Here is a 12091-nt window from a genome sequence, read left to right on the forward strand (position 1 = left end):
CACACATGGCCCGGCCGACATGGCTCGGCCCAACCCGACACGGTCCGTCCCAACAAGGTCTCATTTATGTCAGATCCGGCCCTCATAACAAATGATTTCGACACCCCTGGACTAGATGCTAGGAGAGGGGTTTTAAACCCTCGTTCCCCTGGACCGGCAGCGCCCTAGACCAGGGGTGGCCAACTGTAGCTCTCCAGATGTTTTATGCCTACAACTCCCATCAGCCCCAGCCATTGGCCATGCTGGCTGAGGCTGATGGGAGTTGTAGGCAAAAAAAACATCTGGAGAGCTACCGTTAGCCACCCCTGCCCTAGGCTATCGCCTAAGTTGCATAGTGGGGGGGTCTACCCCTGCATAGAGTCCATTTTCTCCAGGGGAACGGATCTTCATGGCCCAGAGATCAGTTGTAGTTCTGGGAAATTTCCAGGCCCCACCTGGAAATTAGCAACAGTACACAGCGAGTTCACCAATGGCTGATCGGCTTACGGCCAGTATTATTTTTGCTGGGGAAGGGAATGCCCATTTTCAATATTGTGCGTTGCGCGCTGCTGCGTGTGTCTCACCGCACCCGGCCCACAAGCCTTCTCCCAACTTTTGTCCTCCAGTCCTACGCTGGGGTCTCCATGGCAACTGCCAGCAAAGCAAAGTGACAGGCCTTCAAGCCAAACAGGCCTTCAAGATTCTGCCCAGGGAAAAGACACACACAAGATGGAGAAAGGGGAGGAGCCAGGAGCCTGAGCTTTCATAAACTGGGTTGCCAACCTCCAGGTGGGACCTGGAGATCCCTCAAGTTTTCAACTGATCTCCAGACAGCAGAGATCAGTTTCCCTGGAGAAAATGCCCCCTTTGGAGGGTGGACTCTAGGGCCTTGTTCCCAGATGTAGTCCCCCTCTTTTCCACTCTCAAAATCTCCAAGCTGGCAACCCTATGATCTGGGAGATCTGACCTAGATCAGGCCCAGGCAAGGCTGATCTCGTCAGATCTCAGAAGCTAAGCAGGGTCAGTCGTGGTCAGTACTTGGATGGGAGACTGCCCTTGAAATACCCAGTCGGGAAGCAGAGGCAGGCTCTAGTCAGCCACTATTCAGCCATCTCTCGATTTAGCCACCACGTTGAGAGCTTCTGAAATTTACTTGTTGAAAATTAATTGGAAAACAACTTAAACTGTTGGAATTGGAAACTGTTGAAAATTAACTGGAAAACAACTTAAACTGTTGGAATTGGAAACTGTTGAAAATTAACTGGAAAACAACTTAAACTGTTGGAATTGGAAACTGTTGAAAATTAATTGGAAAACAACTTAAACTTAAAATATTATTGGAACTTTGCACATTGTTGGAAAATTCTGTACGACGAGACCGGCACTAGCACTTTAAACCGGCCCGCCGAAGCAGTGAGATGACGTTGACATTGCTTGGAATTATAGGAAGTCTTTTTGAGATGGACTCTGAATGATTTACTTGAATTCTGCGAGCGTATTGATTTGCTAACTTTAAACCGTAATAGCTGTTGTGGCACTTCAAGATACCATTGCACCGTAGGAAATGATAAATTATGTTCTTGCAGTGGTTGAAACTCAGCTTAATAGTGTGAATACGTTTGTCATTATTTTACAGTTTGACATTGTTGATATTACCACCAGGCCTCAGATTCAGCAGGAGCTCACAGGAGCACAGCTCCTGAACCTTTCTGAGGGTTCCCCCTCCTTCTCCCCACCTACCTTGTCCATTGAATAGCAGGTGCAGCTGCATAACAATCCCTGGATTAGGAGATCGGGCAGCCAGCCAGCCACCGGGAGTTTGGCCACACCTCCAGCAGCCCTCATGAACCCCTGGAGAAGCCCACACCACCCTTTCTCCGCTTCCTATGTGATTTTGGGTTGTGGGTGGCTTGCTGGCCTTTTGTCTGGAGCGGGAGGGGTGGCCCAGGAGAGCCCCGGGTGAGCAAGGCCTGCTTGGGTTGGCTGGATCTCTAGCCAGCCCAAGCAGGCCTCGCTCACCCGGGGCTCTCCTTTCTTGCACCTGGTTGCTTTTGGCTGGGGGGGGCGGCATATGGTAATGAATCATGCTAATGAGCTCTGCCACCTATTTTTCTACAAAACGACCCCCCAATTACCATCAAGAAACTGACAACTCTCACCATTCAGCTCTGCTCCTTTCCTAAAAATCGGGAATACAGCCCCCAGGATCTTGGCTGCCGATTTTCTATCCTTCCTGCTGGATTGCTGCATAAACCATACAGAGAATGCCCATGTCTGTTTCTGCAGCCCGCGGGTGCTGAACGGGAAGCAAAGGTGGATCTTCTGATTCGGAGACTAAGAGGTTAACCACACCTGCCTCCTCGGCCCTCATTTGCAAAAGAAAACATGCAAAGTCCAACAGGAGAGTAAAAACAGCCACCTGGGGAGGCCCTCCCCCCACTTCAGGGTCATCAGAAAGTGCAGGAGGGAGAAGGGAAATGTCTGCTGGGAACTCCATTATTCCCTATGGAGAATGATTCCCACAGGGTTGAATGGAGAATTGATCCATGGGTATCTCGGGCTCTGGGGGGGCTGTGTTCTGAAGTAGATGCACCAAATCTGCAGCATATTATCCGATGCCTCTCCTCAAAACACCCTCCAAGTTTCAAAAGGATTGGAATAGGGGGTCCAATTCTATGAGCCCCCAAAGAAGGTGCCCCTATCCTTCATTATTTCCTATGGAAGGAAGGCATTTTAAAAGGTGTGCGGTCCCTTTAACCGCGAGGGCCAGAACTCCCTTTGGAGTTCAATGATGCTTGTCACACCCTTGCTCCTGGCTCCACCCCCAATGTCTCCTGGCTCCACCCCCAAAGTCTCCTGGCTCCACCCCCCCAAAGTCTCCAGATATTTCTTGAATTGGACTTGGCAACCCTACTGCTGGTCTTTTTGCTTTTTTCCCCCTCTTCCCTTCCCTAACACAACGTGCAAGAGCAAAGGGGGGGGAAGAGCCAAGAGGTCTTTGTCTCTCCGAGAGAGGGGCACATGAGAAAGGGGTGGAGGGGAGTGGAGCTGCTGTGACTGCCCAGGCGAAGGGGGTTTAGTTTGTGGCCCCCCTGCCAAACAACCTGCCGTGGGCTCCACCAAACATGAAATCCTGGCTACGGCCCTGCTGTAAACACCAGCTCCCAGTTCTCCTCCAGGACAGGGCCGTCTAATTCGTAGCACCCACGCTCTGGAATAACCGTCCCATCATTACCTGCCAAGCACAGAACCTTTTTAGCTTCCGGAGGTGGATGAAAACACATTTTCCTGCCCACGAGTTTTGTCAAGTTTATTTATTCTGTTTTCCTCCCTCACCGTGTGGGGGTCCCTATTTTTATCATTATTTTATACCACTCATTATATTTAATTGCTATCCTTGCTTTCTGTCTTGTCCAACACTGCCATTATCATACACAACTGGGCCTGCTTGCCATTACCAACTTCTTCACTTTTAAAATACTGTAAAGCTCCGTGGCGGACTGGCCGGGGTGTCATGTCGGATCGCCTGACGGCGAGTGGGCCCCTGAGGACGTGGGCCCCCTTAAACGTTAGACAATATGTCAAAAATGGTCATGTCCTTTTAGCAGCTTGAAAGTATAATAGAAGTTCCAATATTATTACTGTAATGCAACTAAAATTGACATTGTATTTGGGGTTGCCAGCCTCCAGATGGGGCCTGGGGATCTCCTGCTTTTCCAACTGATCTCCAGCTGGCAGAGATACCAGCTCCCCTGGAGGAAATGCAATCTGTATTGACATTTCTTATCGACTGCATACTGCCAGTAAAATGTACAATATATGTACACTGTAGTTATATACACACACACGTATATATATACACACACACACTTACTCATAGAATCACAGAGTTGGAGGGGACCTCCAGGGTCATCTAGTCCAACCCCTTTTACTTGTGTTTGTCTGCATCCTTTATAAAATTTATATCTCTGCTACCTAACCTTAAACAGGTACACACATGGCCCGGCCCGACATAGAATCATAGACTTTAAGAACATAAGAGCTTTAAGAACATAAGAGAAGCCATGTTGGATCAGGCCAGTGGCCCCTCCAGTCCAACACTCTGTGTCACATAAGAACATAAGAGAAGCCACGTTGGATCAGGCCAGTGGCCCCTCCAGTCCAACACTCTGTGTCACATAAGAGCATAAGAGAAGCCATGTTGGATCAGGCCAGTGGCCCCTCCAGTCCAACACTCTGTGTCACATAAGAACATAAGAGAAGCCATGTTGGATCAGGCCAGTGGCCCATCCAGTCCAACACTCTGTATCACACAGTGGCCAATTTTTTTTTTTGTGTGTGTATATATATATATATATATATATATATATACACACACACACACACACACACACACACACACATATACACACTGTAGCTAATAGCCACTGATGGACCGCTGCTCCATATTTTTATCTAACCCCCTCTTGAAGCTGGCTATGCTTGTAGCCGCCACCACCTCCTGTGGCAGTGAACTCCACATGTTAATCACCCTTTGGGTGAAGAAGTACCTCCTTTTATCCATTCTAACCCAACTGCTCAGCAATTTCATTGAATGCCCATGAGTTCTTGTATTGTGAGAAAGGGAGAAAAGGACTTCTTTCTCTACCTTCTCCATCCCATGCATAATCTTGTAAACCTCTATCATGTTACCCCGCAGTAGACATTTCTCCAAGCTAAAGAGCCCCAAGCGTTTTAACCTTTCTTCATAGGGAAAATGTTCCAAACCTTTAATCATTCTGGTTGCCCTTTTCTGCACTTTTTCCAATGCTATAATATCCTTTTTGAGGTGCGGTGACCAGAATTGTACACAGTATTCCAAATGAGACCACACCATCGATTTAGACAGGGGCATTATGATACTGGCTGATTTGCTTTCAATTCCCTTCCTAATAATTCCCAGCATGGCGTTGGCCTTTTTTATTGCAATCGCACACTGTCTTGACATTTTCAGTGAGTTATCTAACATGATCCCAAGATCTCTCTCTCGATCTGTCTCTGCCAGCTCACACCCCATCAACTAGTATTTGTAGCTGCGATTCTTGGCCCCAATGTGCATTACTTTGCACTTGGCCACATTGAACCTCATCTGCCACGTTAACGCCCACTCACCCAGCCTCAACAGATCCCTTTTGGAGTGCCTCACAATCCTCTCTGGTTCTTACCACCCTGAACAATTTAGTGTCATCTGCAAACTTAGCCACTTCACTGCCTACTCTCAACTCCAAATCATTTATGAACAAGTTAAAGAGCATGGGACCCAGTACTGAGCCCTGCGGCACTCCACTGCTTACCATCCTCCACTGCGAAGACTGCCCATTTATACTCACTCTCTGCTTCCTATTACTCAGACAGTTTTTGATCCACAAGAGGACCTGCCCTTTTACTCCATGACTCTCGAGCTTACTAAGGAGCCTTTGATGAGGAACTTTATCAAAAGATTCTGGAAGTCAAGGTAAACAATATCTATCGGGTCTCCTTTGTCCACGTTTGTTCACCCCCTCAAAGAAATATAGCAGGTTAGTGAGGCAAGATCTTCGCTTACAGAACCCATGCTGAGACTTCCTCAATAACTCGTGTTCATCAATGTGCCTACTCATTCTGTCCTTGATAATGGTTTCTACCAACTTTCCCGGTATTGAAGTCATACTGACTGGCCTGCAGTTGCCCGGATCTCTTCTGGAACCCTTTTTAAAGATGGGGGTGACATTTGCTACCTTCCAGTCCTCAGGAACGAAGGCAGATTTCAATGAAAGATTACATATCTTTGTCAGAAGATCCACAAGTTCAACTTTGAATTCTTTCAGAACTCTTGGATGTATGCCATCCGGACCTGTTGACTTATTAGTTTTTAATTCATCTATCAGTTGTAGGATCTCCTCTCTTGTCACCTCAATCTGACTCAGGTTTTTCAACACCCCTTCCAATAGAAGTGGTTCTGGAGCAGGCAAACACTTCTCATCTTCCACAGTGAAGACGGAGGCAAAAAATGCATTCCGCTTCTCAGCCATTTCCCTATCCTCCTTCAGTAATCCTTTGACCCCTTGGTCATCCAAGGGCCCCACTGCCTCCCTGGCTGATTTCCTGCTTCTAATATATTTGAAGAAATTTTTATTGTTGGTCTTTATGTTTTTTGCAATATGCTCCTCATAGTCCCTTTTTGCCTGCCTGATCACAGTCTTGCATTTCATTTGCCACTGCCTGTGTTCCCTTTTATTAATTTCACTTGAACTAGCTTTCCACCGCTTAAAGGAGTCCTTCTTACCTTTTACAGCTTCCATTACTTTGTTTGTTAACCATGCAGGCCTTCTCTTATACCTGTTTGTACCTTTCCTAACTTGTGATATATATTTTATCAGAGCTTCTAGGATTGTAGTTTTAAATAGCCTCCAAGCTTCCCCAAGGGTTTTGACTGTATTTACCTTTCCTTTCAGTTTCCTCTTCAAATGCCTCCTCATCTCAGAGAATTTACCCCTTTTAAAGTTAAACATGGTTGTGCCGGTCTTTTGGAGCAACTCTCTATTTATACAAATGGTGAAATCAATAACGTTATGGTCACTGCTCCCAAGCGGTGTGATCACTTTTACATCTCTCACCAAGTCTTGGGCATTACTTAGGACCAAATCCAGGATCGCCCCACCCCTGGTAGGTTCAGAGACCATCTGCTCCATAGCACAGTCATTGAGAGCATCTAGAAACTCAATCTCTTTCTCTCGACCAGAACACATATTGACCCAATCAATCTGCGGGTAGTTAAAATCACCTATGACGACACAGTTTTTACACTAGCCACCATCTTTAAGCCTTTCATCATATTATAGTTGTCCTCTATCTTTTGATTTGGTGGGCGATAACAAACTCCCATAGTTAAATTGCCTTTTGGGCCCTCTATTTCAACCCAAAGCATTTCTAGAAGGGAGTCTAATTCTCTGACCTCAGTCTTACTGGACCGTATGCCCTCTCTGACATACAGAGCCACCCCACCTCCAACCCTTCCCTCCCTATCCTTCCGGTATAACTTATATCCAGGAATCACCGTGTCCCACTGATTCTCCTCATTCCACCAAGTTTCTAAAATTCCCACAATGTCTATGTTTTCTCCCATCACTAAACATTCCAATTCACCAATTTTACTTTGAAGACTTCTAGCGTTTGTGTGAATTCACAGATGTAAGGGTCAAGAAACGGTAGAGGCCAGGTGGACAAAAATCACCATTCCGGTCTCTTCTGTGCATGACTGCACTGCCAAGAGCAGGGCCATGCAACCCCTTTCCTCCTTCCTTCGGCATGGCCCTCATCCAGTAACTAGGCTTGCCAACTCCTCCAGGGGGCAGCTGGAGCTCTGGCGGAATTACAAGCAACATTCAGGTTATGGGGATTAGTTCCCCTGGAGAAAGCGGCTACTTGGGAGGAAGTATTCTTTGGCACGATACCCTCATTCAGGTCACTCCCCCTCAAACTCCACCCTCCCTGGACTCCACCCCGAAATATCCATGAATTTCCCAACCCAGAATCAGCAACTTTAGGCTATATCCATAGCAGGGCTCATTTTGTAGCGGGAACTCCTTTGCCAGTTAGGCCACACCCACCCTGAGGTAGCCAATCCTCCAAGAGCTTTACAGGGCTCTAATCACAGGGCCTCCTGTAAGCTCCAGGGGGACTGGCTACATCAGGGTGGGTGTGGCCTAATATGCAAAGGAGTTCTTGCTACAAAAAAAAGCCCTGATCCACAGTAACCATGCCACCAGAGGAATGTGATTTCCAAGGACTGAACATAAGAACAGAAGGGAAGCCATGCTGGATCAGGCCAGTGGCCCATCCAGTCCAACACTCTGTCACACAGTGCCCCCAAAAAACCCAGGTGCCATCAGGAGGTCCATCAGTGGGGCCAGGACACCAGAGGCCCTCCCACTGCTGCCCTCCAAGAACCCAGAATACAGAGCACCACTGCCTCAGACACAAGAATGTAAGAGAAGCCATGCTGGATCAGGCCAATGGCCCATCTAGTCCAACACTCTGTCGCACAGTGGCCAAAAGACCAGGTGCCGTCAGGAGGTCCACCAGTGGGGCTGGGACACTAGAAGCCCTCCCATGGTCCCCCCCCAGCACCAAGAATACAGAGCATCATATGCCCCCAGCCAGGGGTGGGGAACAGTGGCTCTCCAGATGTTTTTTTGCCTACAACTCCCATCAGCCCCAGCCAGCATGGCCAATGGCTGGGACTGATGGGAGTTGTAGGCAAAAAACATCTGGAGAGCCACTGTTCCCCACTCCTGCCCCAGACAGACAGTTCCCTCTATACCTTGCGGCTAATAGCCATTGATAGATTGGAAGAGACTACTGCAGGGTAGCGGAAAGCAACAACGATCCAAACTTCCGCCAGTGGAAGTTAGGATCCGACCCTTAATTTTTCCCCTCGCTTATTGTACCATTATCGATTTTTGCGTTAAGACACCTCGAGAGCCAAATTTTACCGGCTGCAAGGGCAAGCAATTAGTGCCTAACGAATATTAAACTTGGCATACAAGCCACAAATAACAATCACTGCTTCCTGTTCAATGAAATTTCCCCATTAATCCCAGTTCATTTCAAGAGACAATGTGATAAGAGGCAAAAGGGATGTTCTTCGTCCACAATGAATTGGACTCTGTGGTCAAATCCATTGGCAGGATGAGAATAAGCCAGAAATGAGCTCAGAGGCACACGCTAGGTAGGGGTGTCACCAGCTCTAGGTGAGGAAATACCCGGAGAAAGGACTTTTTTTTGTAGCAGCAGCTCCTTTGCCTATTAGGCCACACACCCCTTGATGTAGCCAATCCTCCAAGAGCTTACAGAAGGCCCTGTAATAAGAGACCTGAAAGCTCTTGGAGTTGGGAGGATTGGCTACATCTGGGGAGGTGGGTCAATTTTCAAAGCAGTTTTTGCTACCAAAAAAAAGCCCTGCCTAGAGATTTCGGATGTGGAGCCTGGAAGAGTAGGGGGTTAGGGAATGGGGGGGGGGACATCAGCAGAGTACATTGTCACAGATGCTACCCTCCAAAGCACCCATTTTACCCAGGGGAACCAATCACAGTCATCTGGATATCAAACGTCCTAGCCAGAGATCTCCAGGTGGCACCTGGAGGGTAGCAACCCAAACACCATCCTGGAAGAAATGCCCTTGATCTCCCAGTTCCAAGCTTTCGTCTTCCAAAAAGTTATGCATCCAGTTGGTTTTTTTTTGTGTGAGGAATAGTTTTCTGTGGCCCCGGAAGGTCGGACCAGAATCAATGGGTTGAAATTAAATCAAGAGTTTCCGGCTCAACATTAGGAAGAACTTCCTGACAGTTAGAGCGGTTCCTCAGTGGAACAGGCTTCCTCCTTGGGAGGTGGCGGGCTCTCCTTCCTTGGAGGTTTCGAAACAGAGGCTAGATGGCCATCTGACAGCAATGAAGATCCTGTGAATTTAGGGGGAGGTATTTGTGAGTTTAGAGCGGTTCCTCAGTGGAACAGGCTTCCTCAGGAGGTGGTGGGCTCTCCTTCCTTGGAGATTTTTCAACAGAAGCTAGATGGCCATCTGATAGCAATGAGGATCCTGTGAATTTGGGAGGGAGGTATTTGTGAGTTTCCTGCATTGTGCAGGGGGGTGGAATAGATGACCCTAGAGGTCCCTTCCAACTCTATGATTCTATGATTCTAACTGCACAATGAAAAGGGCTACAGGCTTTTTAAAAAAATTAAAGCCGGGAACTAGTAGACAGCGGCAACAGATAATTAAAGCATTATGGCTACTAGCAATATCTAATGTTTTTTTTAATGAGCCCTCCAACAGGCAGATCCACAGGTACATGTGGAAATCCCATGCTGGAGTGTAAAATTTAATGTGTGAATCAGTCACAAACCTTTTTAAAAAGAATTGTATTTTTATGTGTGGGGGTGAAGTGTGTGCACCTAGGTGTGTGTATTTGTGTGTGTCTGCACCTGGAAGTCACAGTGACCTCTAGTGACTGACCCCTATTGGGGACTTGGAGGATATTCAGACAGGTGGGTGAACAAAGCCTGCCCCTGCCTCCGAGCTCTGGTATTCCAAGGAGGTCTCCCATCCAAGTACTTGCCAGAGAAGAACCTGGAAGCCATGGTGACCTCTTGTGACTGACCCCTACCAAGGGGAGGGAGAACCTGGAGGATATTCAGACAGTCAGCTGAATAAAACCTGCCCTGCCTCCCAGTACTGGTCCTCTCAAAGAGGTCTCTCCCCTACCTGCCAGAGTCGACCCTGCTTAGCTTCCGAGATCTGACGAGATCGGGCTTGCCTCGGCTTATCCAGGTGGGGTCAGGGCTGGCCACACGCATACTGACCCCCAGCACAGCCTGAAACTTGAAGCACGGGATCGCATCACGTTCCACGTGGCTTTTTTCATAGAAGGAACTCCTTTGCCTATTAGGCCACACCCTCCTGAGGTAGCCAATCCTCCGGGAGCGTACAGGGCTCTTAGCACAGGGCCTACTGTCAGCTCTTGGAAGACTGGCTACATGCAAAGGAGTTCCTGCTACCAAACGGAGGAGAAGGAGGAGAAGACTGCAGATTTATACCCTGCCCTTCTCTCTAAATCAGAATTTGCTCTGACTTACAATCTCCTTTATCTTCTTCCCCCACAACAAACACCCTATGAGGTGAGTGTGGCTGAGAGAGCTCTCCCAGAAGCTGCCCTTTCAAGGACAACTCTGCCAGAGCAATGGCTGACCCAAGGCCATCCCAGCAGCTGCAAGCAGAGGAGTGAGGAATCAGACCTGATTCTCCCAGATAGGAGTCCACGCACTTAACCATTACACCAAACTGGCTCTCACTACACCAAACTGGCTTTGGTGTTGTGTCTTCTGCTGCGAGAAATGGCTCGCTGTCATTGGGATGCAGGCCAGCGTCAGGCTCGGAGTGGGCTGGTTCTTCTGGGAAGAAAGGTCCAGTGCGGGAACGCCTCCTTCTTGGAACAGCCTGATTCATGCTGCTGTCAGTTCAAGAGAGTCAGACCCTGAGTCCTTCCGGTTACTTGCTCCGCTTTGCTCCTACCAGAAAACACCTTGTCCTACCATAACTCCACCCCCCCCCCCCACAATCCATTAGTGCCACTGTTGCTGGGACCCCCGTCAAGCCCCCCATTGTGACCGACAGATGCCCCAGGGCTGAGTCAAACAGAGGACGTAGCAGCGGAAATACGGGGGCAGCAAAGCTGTCCCGTCAACAAGACGCAGAGAGCTTTTGACAAGGCGTCGATTGTTCGGGATTGGGATTCCAGAGGAGTGATGGCAACTGGGGCCCCCAGAGTGACCCGGGGCGTGCCCCCGCTTTTCCCGCACGGCCAGGCCAAACAGTAAGGAGCGCTCCCGACCTTTGCCGACGGCCCAACAGAACAGTCTCACTGGGCCTTGGCCCGCACAAGCAAGAGGCACCCGTTCGGAGCAGCGAGGATTAAAATCCAGATTGAACCCCTGTTGAACGTCTTCCCTCTCTGCTAGCAGACGCTAAACGGGTGTGACAAGCAATCTTCCCCTAAGTGAATTCAAATTCGCCACCACGAGGGAGATGAGACCCCCTGCCTGCTTGTCTGATCCCCACGGCTCGGGAACCAACTGTCTCCTTAAATGTAAACAGCCTATCACACAATAAAAGGTGACACGGGGCCGTATGCCTGCAACCCCGGGTTTTGCCTGGAAACGGCTGAAAACGCTTCACCGTTGCCGGATTTTGTTCCTTGGGTACTAGGATTCCAGGGGTTCCAGGAAAATTATCTTGAGGGGGAATTTCGAAACCGGATCACCCTCGGACACAGCGTGGAAAATGAACTAATGCCAGTTCAAGGTCTTTTGACACCTCAGACAAGGCAAATTGTTTTTGTTTTCATTTGTGTCGTTTGTACTCCACATTTCTCCCCCACAAAAGCGGCCCGGTGGCGCAGCGTGATAAAGCTGCAGTACTGCAGTCTGAGCTCTCTGCTCACGACCTGAGTTCAATCCCGGCGGAAGCTGGGTTCAGGTAGCCGGCTCAAGGTTGACTCAGCCTTCCATCCTTCCGAGGTCAGTAAAATGAGTCCCCAGC

Source organism: Heteronotia binoei, chromosome 13 (assembly GCF_032191835.1).
Source record: "Heteronotia binoei isolate CCM8104 ecotype False Entrance Well chromosome 13, APGP_CSIRO_Hbin_v1, whole genome shotgun sequence".
Lineage (NCBI taxonomy): Eukaryota > Metazoa > Chordata > Lepidosauria > Squamata > Gekkonidae > Heteronotia > Heteronotia binoei.